This window comes from Pseudorca crassidens, chromosome 1 (assembly GCF_039906515.1).
Source record: "Pseudorca crassidens isolate mPseCra1 chromosome 1, mPseCra1.hap1, whole genome shotgun sequence".
NCBI classification, from domain to species: domain Eukaryota; kingdom Metazoa; phylum Chordata; class Mammalia; order Artiodactyla; family Delphinidae; genus Pseudorca; species Pseudorca crassidens.
Window position 1 is genome coordinate 27,063,143 of NC_090296.1, and position 16,339 is coordinate 27,079,481.

At 39.0% G+C, this 16,339-nt stretch overlaps 1 pseudogene; it reads left to right on the top strand.

The window, feature by feature from the left end:
• Positions 1-13,159: 13,159 nt before the first annotated feature.
• LOC137224912 (small ribosomal subunit protein uS10-like) lies at positions 13,160-13,594 on the top strand (annotated as a pseudogene).
• Positions 13,595-16,339: the final 2,745 nt, after the last annotated feature.

Genomic DNA, 16,339 nt, shown 5'->3' on the forward strand with positions numbered 1-16,339 from the left:
ATTTTCAGTCATCATTCAAAGTTGAGCTTTAGCAATCTCCCTTCTGGCCTCTACAAACTTGCTGTTCTCATCTTAGTAAATGGTTTTTCCATCTTCCAATTGCTCAGACAAAAAATCTTGGATATCCTTCATCCCCCTCTTTCTCACACCATATCTGATCCTGTGGGCTTCATCTTTGCCTTTCTTGTTTACATCCTGATCCAAGACCTTTCCTACCTAGATTATTGCCTTCCAACAAGTCTCCTTGCTTCCTCTGTCGCCCTTCTATCTGTTCAATACATAGTAACCAGAGTGAACCTGTTCAATCATAAGTCAGTCATGTCACACTTATGCTTAAAACCCTCCTATGCCTTCTCAGCTTATTCAGAGTAAAAACTAAGGGCCTTACAATGACCTCCAAGGTCCTTCATAAATGGCCCCTTTTCCTCTCTGACTTCACCTTCTACTACTCTCTCATCACTCATTTTTCCAGCCACACTGGCCGCCTTGCACATCCTTAAACATACTGGGTGCCCCTGCCTCATGGCTTTGTACTTCCTGTTCCATCTGCCTGGAAGGCTCTTCCACCAGATATCTGCATGACTTGCTCTCACACCTCTTGCAGGTCTTCATGTATGTGTTACCTTCCCAGTAAGACTTTAGCTGGTCATCCTGTGTAAAATTACAGCTCACTCCCCTAAACATTTTCTATTCCCCTTTCTTCACGTATTTTCCCTAACACTTTTATTTCATACACTATGTATACATTTTTAAAAATTTTTTTAAAAACATCTTTATTGGAGTATAATTGCTTTACAATGGTGTGTTAGTTTCTGCTGTATAACAAACTGAATCAGCTATACATATACATGTATCCCCATTTCTCCTCCCTCTTGCGTCTCCCTCTCACCCTCCCTATTTCACCCCTCTAGGTGGACACAAAGCACGGAGCTGATCTCCCTGTGCCATGCGGCTGCTTCCCACTAGCTATCTGTTTTACATTTGGTAGTGTATATACTTCGTCCCAGCTTCCCCTTCCCCTTCCCCATGTCCTCAAGTCCATTCTCTACATCGGCGTCTTTATTCCTGTCCTGCCCCTACGTTCTTCAGAACGATTTTTTTTTATTTAGATTCCATATATATGTGTTAACATACGGTATTTGTTTTTCTATTTCTGACTTACTTCACTCTGTATGACAGTCTCTAGGTCCATCCACCTCCCTGCAAATAACTTAATTTCGTTTCTTTTTATGGCTGAGTAATATTCCATTGTATATATGTGCCACATCTTCTGTATCCATTCATCTGTTATGGACACTCAGGTTGCTTCCATGTCCTGGCTACTGTAAACAGTGCTGCAATGAACATTGCGGTACATGGCTCTTTTTGAATTATGTTTCTCTCAGGGTATATGCCCAGTATTTCATACACTATATATTTTACATCATCATTTAGCCAACTTTCTGTCTTTCCCACTAAAATACAAGCACCACATGTACAGGTATACCGCGTTTTATTGCGCTTCACTTTCCCACACTTAGCAAATATTTCATTTTTTACAAACTGGGGGTTTGCAGCAACCCTGCATTGAGCAAGTCTATTGGCGCCATTTGTCCAACAGCATGTGGTCACTTTGTGTCTCTGTGTCACATTTTGGTAATTCTTACAATATTGCAAACGTTTTCGTTATCACTGTATTTGTCATGGTGATCTGCATTCTTTAATGTTGCTGTTGTAATTGTTTTGGAGCATCAGGAGCCTCACCAATATAAGACAGTGAACTTATTTGATAAATGTTGTGTGTGTTCTGACTGCACCACAGACTGGCCATTCCCCATCTCTCCCCCTCTGCTCGGGTCTCCCTCTTCACTGAGACATAACAATATTGAAATTAGGCCAATTAATAACCCTGCAATGGCCTCTACGTTTTCAAGCAAAAGGAAGAGTCAATTTATTTACTTCAAATCGAAAGTTAGAAATGATTACGCTTAGTGAGGAAGGTGTATCAAAAGCCAAGATAGGCCAAAAACTAGGCCTCTTGCCCCAAACAGTTAGACAAGTTGTGAATGCAAAGGAAAAGTTCTTAAAGGAAATTAAAAGTGCTACTCCAGTGAACACACAAATGATAAGAAAGAGAAACAGCTTTATTGCTGATTTGGAGAAAGTTTTAGTAGCCTGGGTAGCAGATCAAACCAGCCACAACATTCCCTTAAGCCAAAGCCTAATCCAGAGCAAGGCCCTGACTCTCTTCAGTTCTTTGAAGGCTGAAAGAGGTGAAGAAGCTGCAGAAGAAAAGTTCGAAGCTAGAGGAGGCTGGTTCATGAAGTTTAAGGAAAGAAGCCATCTTTATAACATAAAGGTGCAAAGTGAAGCAGCAAGTGCTGATGTAGAAGCTGCAGCAAGTTATCCAGATCTAGCTAAGATAATGAGTGAAGGTGGGGACACTAAACAACAGATTTTCAATGTAGACAAAACAGCCTTAGAGTGGAAGAAGATGCCATCTAGGGATTTCATAGCTAGAGAGGAGAAGTCAATGCCTGCCTTCACAGCTTCAAATAGGCTAATTCTCTCATTAGGGGCTAATGCAGCTGGTGACTTTCAGTTGAAGCCAATGCTCATTTGCTATTTCAAAAATCCTAGGGCTCAAGAATTATGCTAAATCTACTCTGCCTGTGCTCTATAAATGGAACAACAAAGCCTGGATGACAGCACATCTGTTGACAGCATGTTTTATTGAACATTTTAAGCCCACTGTTGAGACTTATTGCTCAGAAAAAAAGGTTCCTTTCAAAATATTACTGCTCATTGACAATGTACCTGGTCACCCAAGAGCTCTGATGGATGTACAACTAGATTAATGTTTTCATGCCTGTTAACGCAACATCCGTTCTGCAACCATGGATCAAGGGGTAATTTTGATGTTCAAGTCTCATTATTTAAGAATACATTTAGTGGGACTTCCCTGGTAGTGCAGTGGTTCAGAATCCGCCTGCCAATGCAGAGGACATGGGTTTGATCCTCGGTGCGGGAAGATCCCACATGCCGTGGAGCAACTAAGCCCATGTGCCACAATTACTGAGCCTGCGCTCTAGAGCCTGTGAGTCACAAGTACTGAGTCCGCGTGCCACAGCTACTGAAGCCCGCGCGCCTAGAGCCCATGCTCCATAACAAGAGAAGCCACTGCAGTGAGAAGCCCGCGCACCACAACGAAGAGTAGCCCCCGCTCACTGCAACTAGAGAAAGCCCGTGCCCAGCAGCAAAGACCCAATGCAGCCAAAAATAAATTAATTAATTTAAAAAAATATACATTTAGTAAGGCCATAGATGCCATAGATTGTGATTCCTCTGATGGATCTGGATAAAGTAAGTTGAAACTCTTCTGGAAAATACTCACCATTCTAGATGCTAATAAGACCATTTGTGATTCATGGGAAGAGGTCCAAATATCAGCATTAACAGGAGTTTGGAAGAAGTTGATTCCAACTCTCATGGATGGCTTTGAGGGGTTCAAGTCTTCAATGGAGAAAGTAACTGCAAATGTGGTAGAAATAGCAAGAGAACTAGAATTAGAAGTGAAGCCTGAAGATGTGACTGAATTGTTTCAATCTCATGATAAAATTTTGACAGATGAGGAGTTGCTTTTTATGGATAAGCAGAGAACGTGGTTTCTTGAGACGGAATCTACTCCTGGTGAAGATGCTATGAAGATTGTTGACATGACAACAAAAGATTTGGAATATGACATAAACTTAGTTGACAAAGCAGTGGCAGGGTTTGAGAAAATTGATTCCAATTTTGAAGGAAGTTCTACTGTGGGTAAAATGTTATCAAACAGCATTGCATGCTACAGAGAAATCATTCATGAAAGGAAGAATCCGTCAGTGCAACAAACTTCACTGTTGTCTTATTTTAAGAAATGGCTACAGCCACCCCAACCTTCAGCAGCCACCGCCCTGATCACTCAGCAGCCATCAGCATCAAAGCAAGACCTTCCACAAGCAAAGGTGGTTCAGATGATGACTGGCATTTTTTTAGCAATGAAGTATTTTTAAATTAAGGTATGTACATTGGTTTTTAAGACATAATGCTATTGCACACTCAATAGACAACAGTATAGTGTAAACATGACTTTTACATGCACTGGGAAACCAAAAAATTTGTGTGACTCGCTTTATTGTGATATTAGCTTTATTGTGGTGGTCTGGAACTGAATCTGCCTTAACTCCAAGGTACGCTCGTACAGTGATTTTTGCTCTTTATTTACTGCTGTATCTCCAGCACCAAAACAGTGCCTAAAATTATAAGTAGAAACTCAATAAATATTGTTCAGAAAATGTATGAATTCTAGTCCTGGATCAGAGCCTAAATGACAGTTCTAGAGATTATAAAAAGAATACTTGTTACATTCTGCTTCTCACTAGGATGCAGTGGCTTATAGTAGACCAATGTTCCCACCAAGAACAAACAGAAAAGCTGGATAAAATACAAAATTCTATCTGAGGTCAGCGGAGCGTTTCCAAAACAGCTGGACAATGGGGACGGGCCTTGAAAACATCCTTAACTCCCAGTTAGAACTGTCGGAGGGCTACACCCTAAGAGTAAGAAGCATCAGAGGTAGAACAAAACTTTAAAAGTCTAAGTCCAGCTTTGCATTATTTCAGTCTCTAATTGGATTGAGGTAATCTGCCTGCCCTAGCTGCCCAAAATCCAATACCTGCCCCAAATCCTGCTCAAATCCAATACCACAAATCTGGTATTGGATAAAATTTCCTGGCACAGAAAAGAAGAGGACAAAGCAATAGAAACAGATCCACAGATGAGTCAGATATGAACATTATTAGACATAGGTTTTAAAATAAATGTGATGAAAGTGTTCAAGAAAATAACTGACAAAACACTGGAGTCTCTATCACTGAAAAATATAATGTCAAATTAAGAAGTCAATACATGGATGTAACAGCATAATGGACAAAGATGAAGAGACGATTGCTTTGCTAGAAAATAGGTCAGTAGAAAAAAAGTCAGACTGAAGCACAAAGAGAAAATGTGGGAAAAAAAAAAAGCAAACAGGCATGAGTTAGGGTAAGAGTTCTAAAATATGTGGATTTGTAGTCCCAGAATTTGAGAAGAGAGAATTAGTGGAAGCAATATATGAAAGCCTAATAAAGGCCTAGAATTTTCAAAATTGATGAATGATATCAAAGCAAAGAAGCAGTACAAACCCCAAGGAGGATATATACAAAGGAAATCACACCCAAGCACATCCTAGTCAAACTTCTGAAAACTGAAAACAAAGAGAAAATCTTACAAGCTGCCATAGTGAAGATACATCACAGTCAAAGGAGCAACAATAAGTCTGACAGATAACTTCTTAATATAAATGATAGAAGCCAGAAGACAAGGAATGGCATATTTAAAGTGCTTAAAGTTTTCGGAGTACAGGTCTTTTGTCTCCTAGGTAGTTTAACTCCTAGGTATCTTATTCTTTTTGATGCGATGTAAATGGGATTGTTTCTTGAATTTCTCTTTCTGATCTTTTGTTGTTAGTGAGTAGAAATGCAACAGATTTCTGCGTGTTAATTTTGTAACCTGCAACTTTACCAAATTCACTGATGAGCTCTAGTAGTTTTCTGGTAGCATCTTTAGGATTTTCTATGTATAGTATCATTTCATCTGCAAACAGTGACAGTTTTACTTCTTCTTTTCCAATTTGGATTCATTTTATTTCTCTTTTTTCCCTGATTGCCGTGGCTAGGACTTCCAAAACTACGTTGAATAAAAGTGGCAAGAGTGGACATCCTTGTCTTGTTCCTGATCTTAGAGGAAATGCTTTCAGCTTTTCACCATTGAGTATGATGTTAGCTGTAGGTTTGTTGTATATGGCCTTTATTATGTTAAGGTATGTTCCTTCTATGCCATTCTGGAGAATTTTTATCATAAATCGATGCTTAATTTTGTCAAAAGCTTTTTCTGCATCTATTGAGATGATCATAAGGTTTTTATTCTTCAGTTTGTTGATGTAGTATATCACACTGATTTGCATATACTGAAGAATCCTTGCATCCCTGGGATAAACCCCACTTGATCATGGTGTATGATCATTTTAATGTGCTGTTGGATTTGGACTGCTACTATTTTGTTGAGGATTTTTGCATCTATGTTCATCAGTGATATTGGCCTGTAATTTTCTTTTTTAGTGGTATCTTTGTCTGGTTTTGATATCAGGCTGATGGTGGCCTCATAGAATGAGTTTGGGAGTTTTCCTTCTTCTGCAATTTTTTGGAACAGTTTCAGAGGATAGGTGTTAGCTCTTCTCTAAATGTTTGATAGAATTCACTTGTGAAGCCATCAGGTCCTGGACTTTTGTTTGTTGGGAGTTTTTAAATCACAGTTTCAATTTCAGTGCTTGTGGTTGGTTGGTTCATATTTTCTATTTCTTCCTGGTTCACTCTTAGGAGACTGTACCTTTCTAAGAATTCATCCATTTCTTCCAGGCTGACCATTTTATTGGCTTACAGTTGCTTGTAGTAGTCTCTTATGATCCTTTGTATTTCTGTGGTGTCAGTTGTGAGTTCTTTTTCATTTCTAATGTTATTTATATGAGTCCTCTCCCTTTTTTTCTTGATGAGTCTGGCTAAAGGTTTATCAGTTTTGTTTATCTTTTCAAAGAACCAGCTTTTAGTTTCATTAATCTTTGCTATTGCTTTCTTTGTCTCTATTTCATTTATTTCTGCTCTGATCTTTATGATTTCTTTCTCTCTACTAACTTTAGGTTTTGTTTGTTCTTCTTTCTCTAGTTGCTTTAGGTGTAAGGTTAGGTTGCTTATTTGAGACTTTTCTTGTTTCCTGAGGTAAGATCATATTGCTATAAACTTCCGTCTTAGAACTGCTTTTGCTGCATCCTGTAAGTTTTGGATCATCGTGCTTTCATTTTCATTCGTCTCTGGGTATTTTTTGATCTCCTCTTTTGATTTCTTCAGCAATCCATTGGTTTTTTAGTAGCATGCTGTTTAGCTTCCACTTGTTTGTGTTTAAATTTTATAGTTTTTTTCTTGTAGTTTATTTCTAATTAGAGCAGAAATTATTAAATAGAAAATAAAGGTATGTAAGATAAAATCAACAAAGCCAAAAATTGGTTCTCAGAAAAGACTGGTAGACTGAAAAACCCTTAACAAGAATCACACAAAAAAATTAATAATAAGAAGAATGAGAAGGGGAACACAATTACAGATTCTACAGACTTTTAAAAGATTAGAGAATAACAACTTTGTGCTGATATAGTTGAAAATTTAAATGAAAAGGACAAATTCCTTTAAAAATAAAACTTAAAACTGACACAAGAAAAAAACAGAAAATCTGAATAGTTCTCTTTTAAATTTGTAATTTCTAGGCCTAGATGGCTTCATTTGTAAATGCTTCCAAAGATTTAAGGAAGAAATAAAATAGAAATAAAAAAGGAAAAGAAATATAACGTGTAAGAACTGGAAATGAGGAAATAAATTTGTCACTATTTGCAGGTAACACGATTGTCTATGTAGAAAATACAAAAACGATACAGATAAACTATTAGAATAAGTGAATTTAGCAAGGTCTCTGGATACATGACCAATACCCAAAAGTCAATTTTATCTTTATATACTAGAAGCAAACAATTAGAAAATGTACTTTAAATAGATGTCATTTACAATAGCATTTAAAAAATCACATACCTTAAATATAACGAAAGATGTGCGAAATTTTTTTACATAGAAAATTACAAAGTTATTGAGAGAAAGTGAAATCCAAATAAATGGAGGGATATGCAATATTCATGAATTGTAAAAAGGGTAACTGTTCATTAATTGATGTATATATTCTGTATAATCCCAATTAGATCCCAAGCAGTTTTTTAAGAAATTGATAAGCTGATTCTAAAATTTATATGGAAATGCAAAGTAAAAAAACAAAACAAACAGACAAACAAAAAAGCCAATGTTGAAGTAGGAAAACAAAATTTGAGGACTTATAAGAAGACACCAAGAATTTTTACAAAGTTCCACTAATTAAGATAGTATGCACAGTTCTAAATAACACATGGGTCAAAGAAGAAATCTCAAGAGAAACTGTAAAATATTTTGAATGAAATGAAAATGAATACACAATTTATCAAAATTTGTGGGATGCAGTGAAAGCAGTGCTTAGGAAACTTATAGTAGTGGGGAAATTTATCTAAGCTTCCAACTTAGGAAACTAGAAAAGAATAAGAAATTAAGTCCAAAGAAGCAGAACGAAAGAAACAATAAAAGTTTGGGCAGAAATCAATGAAATTGAAAACAGAAGATTGATAGGGAAAATCAATGAAACCAAAAGCTGGTTCTTTGAAAAGATCAATAAAATCAATAAGCCTCTAACCAGCTAACTAAGAAAAACCGAAAGAGGTCACAAATTACTAATATCAGAAATGAAAAAGAGTACATCACTACAGATCCAATGGACATTAAAAGGTTAATTAAGGAATACTATAAACAACTCTATACTCACAAATTTGATAACCTAGATGAAATGGACCAATTCTTTGAGAGACACAATCTGCTAAAACTCACACAAGAAGAAATAGACAAGCTGAATAAGCCTATACTACTAAAGAAAATTAATCAATAATTAATAACTTTCTAAAACATAAAGCACCAGGTCCAGGTAAATTACAGTGAATTCTACCTAACATTTATGGAAAAAATTATACCAATTCTCTACAATCTCCTTCAGAAGACAGAAGAAAAGGGAATGTATCCTAACTCATTCTATGAGGCCAGCATTACCCTAATATCAAAACCAAATAACAACCTTATAAGAAAAGACAGTACAGTATTAGTACAAAGACAGAAAACTAGACCAATGGAACAGAATAGAGAAACAGACTCACACAAGGGTTACTTGATTTATGACAATGGTGTAACTGCAATGAAGTAGGAAACGGTTGCCTTTTCAATATATGGAACTGGGTCACTTGGATATCCATTCACAGAAGCCATTTCCAGATTGAATAACTAAATGTGAAAGTTAAAATAATAAAGCTCTTTCAAGAAAACAGGGAAATATCTTTATAACCTTGGAATAGGTAAAGATGTCTTAAACAGGTCGTAGAAAGCACTAACCATAAAGGAAAATATTGATACGGTGGATTGTATTAAAATTAAGAGCTCTGTTCAAGAAAAGACACCATTAAGAGAGCATAAAGTGTCACACTGGCCAGAATGGCCATCATCAAAAAGTCTACAAATAATAAATGCTGGAAAAGGTGTGGAGAAAAGGGAACCCTCCTACACTGTTGGTGTAGGGAATGTAAACTGGTGTAGCCACTGTGGAAAACAGTATGGAGGGTTCTTAAAAAACTAAAGATGGAGTTACCTACCATATGATCCATCCTGGGCATGTATCTGGAAAAGACAAAAACTCTAATTCGAAAGGATACATGCACCCCAATGTTTATAGCAGCACTATTTACAATAAGCAAGACATGGAAGCAACCTAAATCTTTATCAACAGATGAATGGATAAAGAAGATGTGGTACATATATATACCATGGAATATTATTCAGTCATAAGAAGAATGAAATAATGCCATTTGTAGCAGCATGCGTGGATTAAGAGTTTATCATACAAAGTAAAGTAAGTCAAACAGAGAAAGACAAATATCATATGATATCACTTATATGTGGAATCTAAAAAAGTGATACAAATGAACTTATTTACAAAACAGAAATAGACTCACAGACATAGAAAACAAAATTACGGTTACCAAAGGGGAAACAAGGGTGGGCGTGGGGGGGGAGGGATAAATTAGGAGCTTGGGATTAACAGATACATACTAGCGTATATAAAATAGATAAAACAACAAGGATTTGCTGTATAGCACAGGGAACTATATTCAATATCTTGTAATAACCTATAATGGAAAAGAATCTGAAAAAGAATATATATATATGTATATATATGTATGTACAACTGAATCAGTTTGCTGTACACCTGAAACTAATACATTGTAAAACAACTATACTTCAATAAAAAGAGCATAAAGTCAACTGTAGATTAGAAGAATATATTTTCAATACCCATATCTGACAAAGAGACCTGTATCCAGACTATACAAAGAATTCATACAAATCAGTAAAAGGTAAACAACTTTATTTTATAATTTTATTTATTTTTGGCTGCGTTGGATCTTCGTTGCGGTGTGCGGGCTTCTCATTGCGGTGGCTTCTCTTGTTGCGGAGCACAGGCTCTAGGCGCGTGAGCTTCAGTAGATGCAGCACGTGGGCTCAGTAGTTGTGGCTCGCGGGCCCTAGAGTGCAGGCTCAGTAGTTGTGGCACACGGGCTTAGTTGCTCCGCGGAGGAATCTTCCTGGACCAGGCATCAAACCCGTGTCCCTGCATTGGCAGGCGGATTCTTAACCACTGCGCCACCAGGGAAGTCCCAACAACTGAACTTTAAAATGACTTAAACAGGCACTTCACACACACAAAAATACCCAAATGGCCAGTAAGCATTATCAAAGGTGCTCAGTATCAGTTGTGACCAGGAAATATAAATTAATTGCAATGAGATACTACTCCACACCTGCTAGAATGGCTAAAATTAAAATTCATCAAGCTGTACACGATTTGTACATTTTCTGTATGTAGCTTTCCAAAACATTAACTTCAAAAATAGCTACATAATATTTTTGATTTGTGTTATTTTTATCGATGTTATATAATATAATAAAATGTACGTATTTAAAGAATATAGTTTGAAGAGTCTAGACCAGGGGTCAGCAAACTATGGCCCTTGAGCCAAATCCAGCCACATTCATTTGTTTACGTATTATTTATGTCTGCTGTCATGCTACAGTGATAAAATTGAGTAGTTGTAACAGGCACCATATGGTCCTCAAAGCTTAAAATATTTATTATCTGACCCTTGATAGAAGAAAGTTTGCTGACCTCTAACCATCATCACAATCAAGACATAGACTATTTCCATCATCCCCCAAAAGCTCTTTCCTGCCTCTTTGCCTGCCCTACCCCTGGTCCCAGACAACCACTGATCTGCTATCTGATACTCTAGATTCATTTTGCCCTTCCTAGAATTTCATGTGAATGGAATCACAGTATACTTTTCTGTGTCTGACTAAATTTATTTCTCATAATGTTTCTAAGATGCATCCATGCTGTTGAATGTGTCTGTAGTCTCGTCCTTTCTATTGCAGGTTAGTATTCCTTTATTGATATACCATAGTTTATCTATTCACTGGTTGATGGACATTTGGGGTTGTTTCTGATTTTTAACTTTTACAGATTAAAGCTGCTATGAGCATTCATGTTCAAGTCTTTGCTTGGACATATGTTTTCATTCATCTTGGGTAAATAACTAAAAGTTGAATTCTCGGTTATGTAGTAAATCTATGTTTAACTTTATAAGAAACCAGCAAACAATTTTCCACAGTGGTTGAACATTTTGCATTCCCACCAGAAATGTATGCAAGTCCAACTCGTCCTCCATCTCATTAGCACTTGGCATCGGCAGTCTTTTCCATTTTAGCCATTGTAATGATCAAGAGATAGTACTTTGTGGTTTTAATTTGTATTTTCCTGGTAATTGGTGATATTATGCATCTTTTGTGTGCTTATTGGCCATTTGTATGTCTTCTTTTGTCTGTTTGAATCTTTTGCCCATTTTTAAATTGGGTTGTCTTATTACTGAACTATAAGACTTTATGTATTCTTGATATAAGTCCTATGTCTGTGTGCGTGTGTGTTTTCTCAGTGGTGTCTGTATTAGTTTCCTATTGATGCTGTAACTAGTTATCACAAACTTAGTGTCTAAAAAGCACACAGATTTATTGTTTTCTAGTTCTGGAGGTCAATTTCACCTCCTTTGATGGCTAAAATCAAGGTGCTGGCAGGGCAGCATTTTTCTTGGAGGTTCGAGAGGAGAGTTGATTTACTTGTCTTTTCTAGTTTCTAGAGGCTGACTATTTGGCTGGTGGCCCTGCATCATTGCAACCTCTGCTTTCATCATCACATCTCCTCTCTGTCTCTGACCCTCCTGCCTCCCTCTTAAAAGGGTCTTTGTGATTATATTAGGCCCACTGGATAGCTCAGGAACATATCCCTAGCTCAAGATTCGTAATTTAATCACATCTGTAAAGTCTCTATTACCATGTAAGGTAACATATTCACAGGTTCCAAGATTAGGACATGGACATTTTGGGGAGGCCAATATTCAATCTACCACTGTGTCTTTCAATAAACACAAGTTTTCGTCTGTATTAGGGTTCTCCAGAGAAACTGAACCTGTGGGAGATATATCTATATATTTATGGAAAGAGATTTATTACAAGGAATTGCCTCATGGGATTATGGAAGCTGACAAGTCCTACGATCTGCAGAGTTGGCAAGCTAGAGACCCAGGAAGAGCTGATGTTTCATTTCAAGTCTGAAGGCAGGAAAAAGTCATCGTCCCAGCTCAAAGGCAGGAAAGCAGGAGGAATCCTTTCTTACTCAAGAGAGAGTCAGCTTTTTTGTTCTATTCAGGCCTTCAACTGATTGGATGAGGCCCACCAACATTAGGGAGGGTAATCTACTTCACTCAATCTGTTGATTTAAATGTTAATCGCATCCAAAAATATCCTCATAGAAACATGGAGAATACTAGTTGACCAAACATCTGGGCATCCCATGGCTCAGCCAGGTTGACACGTAAAATTAGCCATCACAAAGCTATAGCCCATTCTGAATAAATTTCTGTATGTGGTGTGAGGTAAGAAGAACTGAGGTTTTTGTTTTGTTTTGTTTTTTTCCAAATGGATATCCAGCCATTCCAGCACCATCTGTTGAAAATATTATCCTTTCCACATTGAAAACCTTGGCACCTATGTAGAAAAGCAACTAAATGGGTCTACATTTGAACTCTCCATTCGGTTTCATTCATCAATACGCCTATCCTTATGCCAATATTTACTGCTGTAGCTTTTAAGTCTTAAAATCTGGTAGTATAGTTCTTCCAACTTTTTTCTTTTAAAACATATTTTGGTTTATTATGAGGCCTTTGCATTTCCATATAAATTTTAGAATATGTGTGTCAATTTCTATTTTTAAAAAGCCTGCTGGCTCTTGGAGGAAGATGCGGTCCCTGCAGCGGAGCCTCGGGCCACCGGCTCCTGCTCCTGACTCACCGCTGTTCGCTCTGGCCGAGGAACAAGTCGGTCAGGAAGCCGCGCCGCAACCATGGCTTTTAAAGATACCGGAAAGACTCCCGTGGAGGCCGAGGTGGCGATTCACGGCATTAGAATCACCCTCACCAGCCGTAGCGTGCAGTCTTTGGAGAAGGTATGTGCTGACCTGATCAGAAGTGCGAAGGAAAAGAATCTCAAAATGAAAGGACCGGTTCCGATGCCTACCAAGACTCTGAGAATATTCTCAGACTACAAGGAAACCTCCTTGTGGTGAAGGTTCTAAGACTTGGGATCGTTTCCAGATGAGGATCCACAAGCGACTCATCGACCTGCACAGAGCTTCTGAGATTGTCAAGCATATCCCTTCCGTCAGTACTGAGCCAGGAGTTGAGGCTGAAGTCACCACTGCAGATGCTTAAATCAACGTTTTTCACAAATTGATAATCAGTTGTTAAAAAAAAAAAGCCTACTGGTATTTTGATTGGGATTTCATTAAATCTAGAGATCGATTTGGGGAATATTGGCATCTTTAATAGTTCTTTTTTAAAGTAATATTCTAACTGTTAATAATCTGAGGGTCCTCATTGTTGATGCTATTCGTAACAAATGATAATAAAAAGAAAAATAGCTCTAATTTACTGAACTCAGCCTTGTACAGGTACTCTATATAATTTCACTTAATAATCCCAACAATCTTATGAGATAGGTATTATTATCCCCGTTTTTAAAAATTTATAGATGAGGAATGATTCTGAGAGGTGACGTAATTTGCCTGAGGTTACAGTGTTAGCAAACAGCAGAGTTAGGATCTGAACCTATGGCTTCCTGACTCCAAAAATCCATCCCTTGTCTTCAAAAACACTATGGCTGTTTTATATTATATCTCTCCATCCCTACCTCCTCCTGTCCTGATTTCACTCCACCTAACTGACTCCTTAGTTAACATTTATTAGGCACCTACTGTGGGTGCCTGGTGCTGGGCTAGGTGATTTATGCCCAGTAGCTCATTAACTCCCTCAAAGAGATACACATTCGGACGGATCTATGGGCGCTTGTGTGTATATACATGCCTCTTCCACAGAAGTCTCCCGTGACTGGAGTGAGGTTCTGCCCACCATCAACTGTGCCATAAAGGCAGGAAGCAGCTGAAGGGGGGCTCCTAGGCCTGGCTGCCTCCCCACAGCAAGCCCCAGGCCTCTGGGTTTCAGGAGCCTCTTGCGTAGCTGCCCTGTCTAGTTGCTCACTGCAGAAGGGCTTGCAGATTTCCACCTGCAGGTGAATGATTTGGTCCTTTTCTCTAACCCTCAATAAATAAGCAAACTTGCACAAACCAGCCAAGACGACTCACAGAGGATCCATCTCTAAGCGTGGGAAACCAGCGCTGCTATTTTTAGGTAACCCACTTGCTCTGCTACCTCACCCCTCTGTGGATAGATTCCTTCTGCTCGCACAGGGCTCGCTCCGAGGAAGCAGGTTTCCTGGACACTATTTCATTCCCGGCCACTCTGATGTATCTCCCTACCCCATCCGTCAGCCTCCCCATGCCCAGGCCCTCAGGTCTGGATCTGCCTTTCAAAGGCCTAAGAGGGAGAACAGCAGTACCTGAACTCCAGTCACCGTCCATAGCAGTAGCAACTCCTCTGTACAGAGTCCCCACTCTTTCAATGTTAAGAGGGAACTTGCATGCACACAGGGTAAAATGGCATCTTGGGGGCACTGTCATCTGTGTGCCATACTTAGTTAGCAGAGAATACTTAGACACCCCAGTTCTGGTGTCTGGTGCAATAGTAAAAATTAGGGAAACATTTAGAGGCAGGTCAGATGTGAGCCAAACAGAGTCCTTCAGCCATTTACTCCCTCATTCAGCAAACATTCATGGAACACTCATCACAAGGTCCCTGGTACAATATTAAGTTCAGGGAACGCAAAGGTGAACATGACACAGTCTTTGGCCTCAAGAAACTTGCTATCTAGTGCACAGGCTACAAAGAGCTACTTTAATAGCAGGAGGAGATTCCAGGAAAGAAAGAAAGAAACAACAGGGCAGAACAGGACTCACCAGGCAGGAGGTTCACCCAGAGAGCAGAGGGATATCCTGTGGTCCAACTCTGCTCACAGGGAAAGGGTGGAGGGTGGAGGATGGACCGGCCCAGGAGAGGGCATGGCCATGAGATACTTTGCACCACAGCTTACGGCCCCATCTGCAGTGAGAGATTGTAAGCAAACAGGCAAACTCCACACGTGCACAATGTAGATGACTTGATGGTGCTGCCAGTGGAATGGGTTGGCCAACCTTCCTATTTGGTTCTCTAAAATCGGGAACTAAATGATGGCCTCAGACCTTGGGAAACATGGTGGTGCCCCTCCTGCAGGATATTTAAAGTTCCTGCATGTGACATACTGAAGAATATGCCTTGAGAACTTTAGGGCAGAAGTGGGGAACTCAGGCAGACAAAAGAAGACAATATATTTGTTGACTGTGCATTATCCACTGAGCAGTGATTAAGGGTAGGCAGGGCTGGAATCAGGACCACCTTGGGTGCAAAATTCAGTTTCACTACTTCTTACTTGCTGTGTGACTATGGGCAAGTTATTTAACCTCTCTGAGCCCCAATTTCCTTATGTATAAAAAGGGGCTAAAATACCTTCTCCCTAGTTATGAGAAACAATGAGGCAAATGAATGTTAATCTCCCATTCTCTGTGCCCCCCCACGCCCCTATCTCATACTTGTTGAACAAATGAACGAATGAAGTGCTACCGATACTTCAAAAAGCACCCATTGTCATTATTATCATCATTCAAATTCCCACCCAGGGCTTCCCTACTGTGCATGTTTTCGGAGCTTTTGCAGAAAGCCAGGCAATACAAGCACAAGTGTAGCTCTCCGCCAAGGGCTGTCCGCTACTCAGAACATGGCTGTCTTCTGTCATCTCCCCTTTGGGCTTTGGACCCAGGTCTCCTTCCTAATTCCAGCCAACAGTTTTGCACAATGAGCAGAGAAGATCCTGGCCTGCACCTCTCTCTCTGTCTCTGTTCCTATACCCTCCTCCTCCCTCCTTTATTTTGGCCCAGGAACATGTCAACAGCAGTGGGAAGTAACCTAATTAGTAGTTAGTTGATAGACTGCCCACCCTCATGTCCCACTGGCAATCCAGCAGCCTGT